An 11,314-nucleotide genomic window follows, 5' to 3' on the forward strand; every position below is an offset into this window, starting at 1 on the left:
GTTTTCGTCAAAATCGACTAAATCATCGCGATTTGCGAGCAGTTGGGCTTGTATCGACGCTGAGACGGGAGAGCATTACGTTTGGCGTGTAAAATGGAGTGAAATGAGCGCTCAAACGTCGAAATTCTCAAACGGGAAGGAAATGACGGTTAATTTTCGTCAAAATCGACGAAATAATGGCGATTTGTGACCTGTTTCTCTTGTTTCGGCGCTTAAACGGCAGTGCATTACATTTGCAGTGTAAAATGGAGTGAAACGAGCTCTATAACGTCGACATATCTCAATCGCGGAGGATATGACAGTTAGTTTTCGTCCAAATTGACGAAATCTTTCCCATTTATGAGCAATTTTGCTTGTTTCGACGCTTGAACGGTAGTGCATTACATTTGCAGTGTAAAACGGAGTTCAACGAGCGCTTAAACGTCGAAATATCTCAATCGGGAAAGAAATGACGGCTAGTTTTCGTCAAAATCGCCTAAATCTTCGCGATTTGAGTCCTGTTTCGCTTGTTTCGACGCTTAAACGGTAGTGCATTACATTTGCAGTGTAGAACGGAGTTCAACGAGAGCTTAAACGTCGAAATATCTCCAACGGGAAGGAAATGACGGCTAGTTTTCGTCAAAATCGACGAAATCTTCGCGATTTGCGAGCTATTTTGCTTGTTTCGACGCTTAAACGGTAGTGCATTACATTTGCAGTGTAAAACGGAGTTCAACGAGCGCTTAAACGTCGAAATATATCAATCGGGAAGGAAATGACAGCTAGTTTTCGTCAAAATCGACGAAATCTTCGCGATTTGCTACATATTTTGATTGTTTCGACGCTTAAACGGTAGTGCATTACATTTGCAGTGTAAAACGGAGTTCAACGAGTGGTTAAACGTCGAAATATCTCCAACGGCAAGGAAATGACGGCTAGATTTCAACAAAATCGACGAAATCTTCGCGATTTGCGATATACTTTGATTGTTTCGACGCTTAAACGGTAGTGCATTACATTTGCAGTGTAAAACGGAGTTCAACGAGCGCTTAAACGTCGAAATATCTCAATCGGGAAGGAAATGGCAGTTAGTTTTCGTTAAAATCGACGAAATCTTCGTGATTTGCTATATATTTTGATTGTTTCGACGCTTAAACGGTAGTGCATTACATTTGCAGTGTAAAATTGAGTGAAACGAGCTCTATAACGTCGAAATATCTCCAACGGGAAGGAAATGATTGCTAGTTTTCGTCAAAATCGACGAAATCTTTGCGATTTGCGAGCAATTTTGCTTGCTTCGACGCTTGAACGGTAGTGCATTACATTTGCAGTGTAAAACGGAGTTCAACGAGCGCTTAAACGTCGAAATATCTCAATCGGGAAGGAAATGACAGCTAGTTTTCGTCAAAATCGCCTAAATCTTCGCGATTTGAGTCCTGTTTCGCTTGTTTCGACGCTTAAACGATAGTGCATTACATTTGCAGTGTAAAACAGAGTTCAACGAGCGCTTAAACGTCGAAATATCTCAATCGGGAAGGAAATGACAGCTAGTTTTCGTCAAAATCGACGAAATCTTCGCGATTTGCTACATATTTTGATTGTTTCGACGCTTAAACGGTAGTGCATTACATTTGCAGTGTAAAACGGAGTTCAACGAGCGCTTAAACGTCGAAATATCTCCAACGTGAAGGAAATGACGGCTAAATTTCATCGAAATCAACGAAATCTTCGCGATTTGGGAGCTATTTTGCTTGTTTCGACGCTTGAACGGTAGTGCATTACATTTGCAGTGTAAAATGGAGTGAAACAAGCTCTATAACGTCGAAATATCTCAATCGGGAAGGAAATGACAGTTAGTTTTCGTCAAAATCGACGAAATCTTCGCGATTTGCTATATATTTTGATTGTTTCGACGCTTAAACGGTAGTGCATTACATTTGCAGTCTAAAATTGAGTGAAACGAGCTCTATAACGTCGAAATATCTCCAACGGGAAGGAAATGACGTCTAGTTTTCGTCAAAATCGACGAAATCTTTGCAATTTGCGAGCAATTTTGCTTGTTTCGACGCTGGAACGGTAGTGCATTACATTTGCAGTGTAAACGGAGTGAAACGAGCTCTATCACGTCGAAATATCTCCAACGGGAAGGAAATGACGGCTAGTTTTCGTCAAAATCGACGAAATGTTCGCGATTTGAGTCCTGCTTCGCTTGTTTCGACGCTTAAACGGTAGTGCATTACATTTGCAGTGTAAAATGAAGTGAAACGTGCTCTATATCGTCGAAATATCTCAATCGGGAAGGAAATGACAGTTAGTTTTCGTCAAAATCGACGAAATCTTCGCGATTTGCGAGCTATTCTGCTTGCTTCGAAGATTAAACGGTAGTGCTTTGCATTCGCACTGTGAAATGGAGTTCAACGAGCGCTTAAACGTCGAAATATCTCCAACGGGAAGGAAATGACGGCTAGTTTTCGTCAAAATCGACGAAATCTTCGAGATTTGCGTCCTGTTTCGCTTGTTTCGACGCTTAAACGGTAGTGCATTACATTTGCAGTGTAAAATGGAGTGAAACGAGCTCTATAACGTCGAAATATCTCAATCGGGAAGGAAATGACAGATAGTTTTCTACAAATTCGACGAAATCTTTTCGATTTGCGATATACTTTGATTGTTTCGACGCGTAAACGGCAGTGCATTACATTTGTAGCGTAAAACGGAGTTCAACGAGTGCTTAAACGTCGAAATACCTCAATCGTGAAGGAAATGGCAGCTAGTTTTCGTCAAAATCGACGAAATCTTCGCGATCTGCGATATATTTTGATTGTTTCGACGCTTAAACGGTAGTGCATTACATTTGCAGTGTAGAACGGAGTTCAACGAGAGCTTAAACGTCGAAATATCTCCAACGGGAAGGAAATGACGGCTAGTTTTCGTCAAAATCGACGAAATCTTCGCGATTTGCGAGCTATTTTGCTCGTTTCGACGCTTAAACGGTAGTGCATTACATTTGCAGTGTAAAACGGAGTTCAACGAGTGGTTAAACGTCGAAATATCTCCAACGGGAAGGAAATGACGGCTAGATTTCATCAAAATCGACGAAATCTTCGCGATTTGGGAGCTATTTTGCTTGTTTCGACGCTTGAACGGTAGTGCATTACAGTTGCAGTGTAAAACGGAGTGAAACGAGCTCTATAACGTCGAAATATCTCAATCGGGAAGGAAATGACAGATAGTTTTCTTCAAAATTGATGAAATCTTCGCGATTTGCGATATACTTTGATTGTTTCGACGCGTAAACGGTAGTGCATTACATTTGTAGCGTAAAACGGAGTTCAACGAGCGCTTAAACGTCGAAATATCTCAATCGGCAAGGAAATGGCAGCTAGTTTTCTTCAAATTCGACGAAATCTTTTCGATTTGCGAGCAATTTTGCTTGTTTCGACGCTTGGACGGTAGTGCATTACATTTGCAGTGTAAAATGGAGTTCAACGAGCGCTTAAACATCGAAATATTTCCAACGGGAAGGAAATGACGGCTAGATTTCATCGAAATCGACGAAATCTTCGCGATTTGCGTGCCATTTTGCTTGCTTCGAAGATTATACGGTAGTGCATTACATTTGCAGTGTAAAATGGAGTGAAACGAGCTCTATAACGTCGAAATATCTCCAACGAGAAGGAAATGACGGCTAGTTTTCGTCAAAATCGACGAAATCTTCGTGATTTGCGACCTGTTTCGCTTGTTTCGGAGCTTACACGGTAGTGCATTACATTTGCAGTGTAAAATGGAGTGAAACGAGCTCTATAACGTCGAAATATCTCAATCGGGAAGGAAATGACAGATAGTTTTCTTCAAAATTGACGAAATCTTCGCGATTTGCGATATGCTTTGATTGTTTCGACGCGTAAACGGTAGTGCATTACATTTGTAGCGTAAAACGGAGTTCAACGAGCGCTTAAACGTCGAAATATCTCAATCGGGAAGGAAATGGCAGCTAGTTTTCGTCAAAATCGACGAAATCTTCGCGATTTGCGACCTGTTTCGCTTGCTTCGACGCTTGAACGGTAGTGCATTACATTTGCAGTGTAAAATGGAGTGAAACGAGCTCTATAACGTCGAAATATCTCCAACGAGAAGGAAATGACGGCTAGATTTCATCAAAATCGACGAAATCTTCGCGATTTGCGATATACTTTGATTGTTTCGACGCTTAAACGGTAGTGCATTACATTTGCAGTGTAAAACGGAGTTCAACGAGCGCTTAAACGTCGAAATATCTCCAACGTGAAGGAAATGACGGCTAAATTTCATCGAAATCGACGAAATCTTCGCGATTTGGGAGCTATTTTGCTTGTTTCGACGCTTGAACGGTAGTGCATTACATTTGCAGTGTAAAACGGAGTGAAACGAGCTCTATAACGTCGAAATATCTCAATCGGGAAGGAAATGACAGATAGTTTTCTTCAAAATTGATGAAATCTTCGCGATTTGCGATATACTTTGATTGTTTCGACGCGTAAACGGTAGTGCATTACATTTGCAGTGTAAAATGGAGTGAAACGTGCTCTATATCGTCGAAATATCTCAAACGGGAAGGAAATGACAGTTAGTTTTCTTCAAATTCGACGAAATCTTCGCGATCTGCGATATATTTTGATTGTTTCGACGCTTAAACGGTAGTGCATTACATTTGCAGTGTAGAACGGAGTTCAACGAGAGCTTAAACGTCGAAATATCTCCAACGGGAAGGAAATGACGTCTAGTTTTCGTCAAAATCGACGAAATCTTTGCAATTTGCGAGCAATTTTGCTTGTTTCGACGCTGGAACGGTAGTGCATTACATTTGCAGTGTAAACGGAGTGAAACGAGCTCTATCACGTCGAAATATCTCCAACGGGAAGGAAATGACGGCTAGTTTTCGTCAAAATCGACGAAATGTTCGCGATTTGAGTCCTGCTTCGCTTGTTTCGACGCTTAAACGGTAGTGCATTACATTTGCAGTGTAAAATGAAGTGAAACGTGCTCTATATCGTCGAAATATCTCAATCGGGAAGGAAATGACAGTTAGTTTTCGTCAAAATCGACGAAATCTTCGCGATTTGCGAGCTATTCTGCTTGCTTCGAAGATTAAACGGTAGTGCTTTGCATTCGCACTGTGAAATGGAGTTCAACGAGCGCTTAAACGTCGAAATATCTCCAACGGGAAGGAAATGACGGCTAGTTTTCGTCAAAATCGACGAAATCTTCGAGATTTGCGTCCTGTTTCGCTTGTTTCGACGCTTAAACGGTAGTGCATTACATTTGCAGTGTAAAATGGAGTGAAACGAGCTCTATAACGTCGAAATATCTCAATCGGGAAGGAAATGACAGATAGTTTTCTACAAATTCGACGAAATCTTTTCGATTTGCGATATACTTTGATTGTTTCGACGCGTAAACGGCAGTGCATTACATTTGTAGCGTAAAACGGAGTTCAACGAGTGCTTAAACGTCGAAATACCTCAATCGTGAAGGAAATGGCAGCTAGTTTTCGTCAAAATCGACGAAATCTTCGCGATCTGCGATATATTTTGATTGTTTCGACGCTTAAACGGTAGTGCATTACATTTGCAGTGTAGAACGGAGTTCAACGAGAGCTTAAACGTCGAAATATCTCCAACGGGAAGGAAATGACGGCTAGTTTTCGTCAAAATCGACGAAATCTTCGCGATTTGCGAGCTATTTTGCTCGTTTCGACGCTTAAACGGTAGTGCATTACATTTGCAGTGTAAAACGGAGTTCAACGAGTGGTTAAACGTCGAAATATCTCCAACGGGAAGGAAATGACGGCTAGATTTCATCAAAATCGACGAAATCTTCGCGATTTGGGAGCTATTTTGCTTGTTTCGACGCTTGAACGGTAGTGCATTACAGTTGCAGTGTAAAACGGAGTGAAACGAGCTCTATAACGTCGAAATATCTCAATCGGGAAGGAAATGACAGATAGTTTTCTTCAAAATTGATGAAATCTTCGCGATTTGCGATATACTTTGATTGTTTCGACGCGTAAACGGTAGTGCATTACATTTGTAGCGTAAAACGGAGTTCAACGAGCGCTTAAACGTCGAAATATCTCAATCGGCAAGGAAATGGCAGCTAGTTTTCTTCAAATTCGACGAAATCTTTTCGATTTGCGAGCAATTTTGCTTGTTTCGACGCTTGGACGGTAGTGCATTACATTTGCAGTGCAAAACGGAGTTCAACGAGCGCTTAAACATCGAAATATTTCCAACGGGAAGGAAATGACGGCTAGATTTCATCGAAATCGACGAAATCTTCGCGATTTGCGTGCCATTTTGCTTGCTTCGAAGATTATACGGTAGTGCATTACATTTGCAGTGTAAAATGGAGTGAAACGAGCTCTATAACGTCGAAATATCTCCAACGAGAAGGAAATGACGGCTAGTTTTCGTCAAAATCGACGAAATCTTCGTGATTTGCGACCTGTTTCGCTTGTTTCGGAGCTTACACGGTAGTGCATTACATTTGCAGTGTAAAATGGAGTGAAACGAGCTCTATAACGTCGAAATATCTCAATCGGGAAGGAAATGACAGATAGTTTTCTTCAAAATTGACGAAATCTTCGCGATTTGCGATATGCTTTGATTGTTTCGACGCGTAAACGGTAGTGCATTACATTTGTAGCGTAAAACGGAGTTCAACGAGCGCTTAAACGTCGAAATATCTCAATCGGGAAGGAAATGGCAGCTAGTTTTCGTCAAAATCGACGAAATCTTCGCGATTTGCGACCTGTTTCGCTTGCTTCGACGCTTGAACGGTAGTGCATTACATTTGCAGTGTAAAATGGAGTGAAACGAGCTCTATAACGTCGAAATATCTCCAACGAGAAGGAAATGACGGCTAGATTTCATCAAAATCGACGAAATCTTCGCGATTTGCGATATACTTTGATTGTTTCGACGCTTAAACGGTAGTGCATTACATTTGCAGTGTAAAACGGAGTTCAACGAGCGCTTAAACGTCGAAATATCTCCAACGTGAAGGAAATGACGGCTAAATTTCATCGAAATCGACGAAATCTTCGCGATTTGGGAGCTATTTTGCTTGTTTCGACGCTTGAACGGTAGTGCATTACATTTGCAGTGTAAAACGGAGTGAAACGAGCTCTATAACGTCGAAATATCTCAATCGGGAAGGAAATGACAGATAGTTTTCTTCAAAATTGATGAAATCTTCGCGATTTGCGATATACTTTGATTGTTTCGACGCGTAAACGGTAGTGCATTACATTTGCAGTGTAAAATGGAGTGAAACGTGCTCTATATCGTCGAAATATCTCAAACGGGAAGGAAATGACAGTTAGTTTTCTTCAAATTCGACGAAATCTTTTCGATTTGCGAGCAATTTTGCTTGTTTCGACGCTTGGACGGTAGTGCATTACATTTGCAGTGTAAAACGGAGTTCAACGAGCGCTTAAACATCGAAATATTTCCAACGGGAAGGAAATGACGGCTAGATTTCATCGAAATCGACGAAATCTTCGTGATTTGCGACCTGTTTCGCTTGTTTCGGAGCTTACACGGTAGTGCATTACATTTGCAGTGTAAAATGGAGTGAAACGAGCTCTATAACGTCGAAATATCTCAATCGGGAAGGAAATGACAGTTGGTTTTCGTCAAACACGACGAAATCTTCGCGATTTGCGAGCTATTTTGCTTGCTTCGAAGATTAAACGGTAGTGCTTTGCATTCGCACTGTGAAATGGAGTTCAACGAGCGCTTAAACGTCGAAATATCTCCAACGGGAAGGAAATGACGGCTAGTTTTCGTCAAAATCGACGAAATCTTCGAGATTTGCGACCTGTTTCGCTTGTTTCGACGCTTAAACGGTAGTGCATTACATTTGCAGTGTAAAATGGAGTGAAACGAGCTCTATAACGTCGAAATATCTCAATCGGGAAGGAAATGGCAGCTAGTTTTCGTCGAAATCGACGAAATCTTTTCGATTTGCGAGCTCTTTTGCTTGTTTCGACGCTTAAACGGTAGTGCATTTAATTTGCACTGTGAAATTGAGCTCAACGAGCGCTTAAACGTCGAAATATCTCCAACGGGAAGGAAATGACGGCTAGTTTTCGTCAAAATCGACGAAATCTTCGCGATTTGCGACCTGTTTCGCTTGCTTCGACGCTTGATCGGTAGTGCATTACATTTGCAGTGTAAAATGGAGTGAAACGAGCTCTATAACGTCGAAATATCTCAATCGGGGAGGAAATGACAGTTAGTTTTCGTCGAAATCGACGAAATCTTTTCGATTTGCGAGCAATTTTGTTTGTTTCGACGCTTGGACGGTAGTGCATTACATTTGCATTGTAAAATGGAGTGAAACGAGCTCTATAACGTCGAAATATTTCCAACGAGAAGGAAATGACGGCTAGTTTTCGTCAAAATCGACGAAATCTTCGAGATTTGCGACCTGTTTCGCTTGTTTCGACGCTTAAACGGTAGTGCATTACATTTGCAGTGTAAAATGGAGTGAAACGAGCTCTATAACGTCGAAATATCTCAATCGGGAAGGAAATGGCAGCTAGTTTTCGTCGAAATCGACGAAATCTTTTCGATTTGCGAGCTCTTTTGCTTGTTTCGACGCTTAAACGGTAGTGCATTTAATTTGCACTGTGAAATTGAGCTCAACGAGCGCTTAAACGTCGAAATATCTCCTACGGGAAGAAAATGACGGCCAGTTTTCGTCAAAATCAACGAAATCTTCGCGATTTGCAACCTGTTTCGCTTGTTTCGACGCTTAAACGGTAGTGCATTACATTTGCATTGTAAAATGGAGTGAAACGAGCTCTATAACGTCGAAATATCTCCAACGGGAAGGAAATGACGGCTAGATTTCATCGAAATCGACGAAATCTTCGCGATTTGCGAGCTATTTTGCTTGTTTCGACGCTTAAACGGTGGTGCATTGCATTTGCACTGTGAAATGGAGCTCAACGAGCGCTTAAACGTCGAAATATCTCCTACGGGAAGGAAATGACGGCTAGATTTCATCAAAATCGACGAAATCTTCGCGATTTGCGAGCTATTTTGCTTGTTTCGAAGCTTAAACGGTAGTGCATTGCATTTGCAGTTTAAAATGGAGTGAAACGGGCTCTATAACGTCGAAATATCTCAATCGGGAAGGTAATGACAGTTAGTTTTCGTCAAAGTCGACGATATCTTAGCGATTTGCGACCAGTTTCGCTTGTTTCGAAGCTTAAACGGTAGTGCATTACATTTGCAGTGTTAAATGGAGTGAAACGAGCTCTATAACGACGAAATATCTCCAACGGGAAGGTAATGACGGCTAGTTTTCGTCAAAATCGACGAAATCTTCGCGATTTGCGATATATTTTGATTGTTTCGACGCTTAAACAGTAGTGCATTACATTTGCAGTGTAAAACGGAGTTCAACGAGCGCTAAAACGTCGAAATATCTCCAACGTGAAGGAAATGACGACTAGATTTCATCGAAATCGTCGAAATCTTCGCGATTTGCGAGCTATTTTCCTTGCTTCGAAGATTAAACGGTAGTGCTTTGCATTCGCACTGTGAAATGGAGTGAAACGAGCTCTTTAACGTCGAAATATCTCAATCGGGAAGGAAATGACAGTTAGTTTTCGTCAAAATCGACGAAATCTTCGCGATTTGCGATATATTTTGATTGTTTCGACGCTTAAACAGTAGTGCATTACATTTGCAGTGTAAAACGGAGTTCAACGAGCGCTTAAACGTCGAAATATCTCCAACGTGAAGGAAATGACGGCTAGATTTCATCGAAATCGTCGAAATCTTCGCGATTTGTGAGCTATTTTCCTTGCTTCGAAGATTAAACGGTAGTGCTTTGCATTCGCACTGTGAAATGGAGTTCAACGAGCGCTTAAACGTCGAAATATCTCCAACGGGAAGGAAATGACGGCTAGATTTCATCAAAATCGACGATATCTTCGAGATTTGCGACCTGTTTCGCTTGTTTCGACGCTTAAACGGTAGTGCATTACATTTGCAGTGTAAAATGGAGTGAAACGAGCTCTATAACGTCGAAATATCTCAATCGGGTCGGAAATGACAGTTAGTTTTCGTCGAAATCGACGAAATCTTTTCGATTTGCGAGCTCTTTTGCTTGTTTCGACGCTTAAACGGTAGTGCATTTAATTTGCACTGTAAAATGGAGCTCAACGAGCGCTTAAACGTCGAAATATCTCCAACGGGAAGAAAATGACGGCTAGTTTTCGTCAAAATCGACGAAATCTTCGCGATTTGCGACCTGTTTCGCTTGCTTCGACGCTTGAACGGTAGTGCATTACATTTGCAGTGTAGAACGGAGTTCAATGAGCGCTTAAACGTCGAAATATCTCCAACGGGAAGGAAATGACGGCTAGATTTCATCAAAATCGACGAAATCTTCGCGATTTGCGAGCTATTTTGCTTGTTTCGACGTTTAAATGGTAGTGCATTGCATTAGCACAGTAAAATGGAGTGAAACGAGCTCTATAACGTCGAAATATCTCAATCGGGGAGGAAATGACAGTTAGTTTTCGTCGAAATCGACGAAATCTTTTCGATTTGCGAGCAATTTTGTTTGTTTCGACGCTTGGACGGTAGTGCATTACATTTGCATTGTAAAATGGAGTGAAACGAGCTCTATAACGTCGAAATATCCCCAACGAGAAGGAAATGACGGCTAGTTTTCGTCAAAATCGACGAAATCTTCGTGATTTGCGACCTGTTTCGCTTGTTTCGACGCTTAAACGGTAGTGCATTACATTTGCAGTGTAAAATGGAGTGAAACGAGCTCTATAACGTTGAAATATCTCAATCGGGGAGGAAATGACAGTTAGTTTTCGTCGAAATCGACGAAATCTTTTCGATTTGCCAGCAATTTTGCTTGTTTCGACGCTTGGACGGTAGTGCATTACATTTGCAGTGTAAAATGGAGTGAAACGTGCTCTATAACGTCGAAATATCCCCAACGAGAAGGAAATGACGGCTAGTTTTCGTCAAAATCGACGAAATCTTCGTGATTTGAGTCCTGTTTCGATTGTTTCGACGCTTAAACGGTAGTGCATTACATTTGCAGTGTAGAACGGAGTTCAATGAGCGCTTAAACGTCGAAATATCTCCAACGGGAAGGAAATGACGGCTAGATTTCATCAAAATCGACGAAATCTTTGCGATTTGCGAGCTATTTTGCTTGTTTCGACGCTTAAACGTGTTACGTACCTATTTGTTAGAATGCGCACACATATATATATGTTTCTGACAATGTAACTTTTATTTCTTTAATAATACAA

General features: G+C 41.2%; 2 long non-coding RNA genes across 12 annotated transcripts; one reads left to right on the top strand and one right to left on the bottom strand.

Moving 5' to 3' along the window:
- The first annotated feature begins 643 nt into the window (after positions 1–643).
- On the top strand, positions 644–5,824 carry LOC126872696 (uncharacterized). 2 transcript variants are annotated; one of them, XR_007692135.1, is made up of 2 exons: positions 644–874; positions 5,616–5,824. It is a non-coding gene; the product is annotated as an uncharacterized LOC126872696 (long non-coding RNA). The 2 variants fall into 2 exon arrangements; XR_007692134.1 differs by lacking the exon at positions 5,616–5,824 and adding an exon at positions 2,863–3,071.
- LOC126872684 (uncharacterized) lies at positions 2,946–10,896 on the bottom strand. Of its 10 annotated transcripts, none has more exons than XR_007692106.1 (6): positions 10,288–10,436; positions 8,758–9,063; positions 7,840–8,145; positions 6,769–7,074; positions 4,016–4,321; positions 2,946–3,097 (listed from the first exon to the last, which is right to left on the bottom strand). It is a non-coding gene; the product is annotated as an uncharacterized LOC126872684 (long non-coding RNA). The 10 variants fall into 10 exon arrangements; XR_007692104.1 differs by lacking the exons at positions 2,946–3,097; positions 4,016–4,321 and adding exons at positions 5,690–5,850; positions 10,747–10,896 and having other exon boundaries at positions 10,288–10,440; XR_007692111.1 differs by lacking the exon at positions 6,769–7,074.
- Between the last annotated feature and the right edge of the window lie 418 nt (positions 10,897–11,314).

Source organism: Bombus huntii, chromosome 13, assembly GCF_024542735.1.
Source record: "Bombus huntii isolate Logan2020A chromosome 13, iyBomHunt1.1, whole genome shotgun sequence".
Lineage (NCBI taxonomy): Eukaryota > Metazoa > Arthropoda > Insecta > Hymenoptera > Apidae > Bombus > Bombus huntii.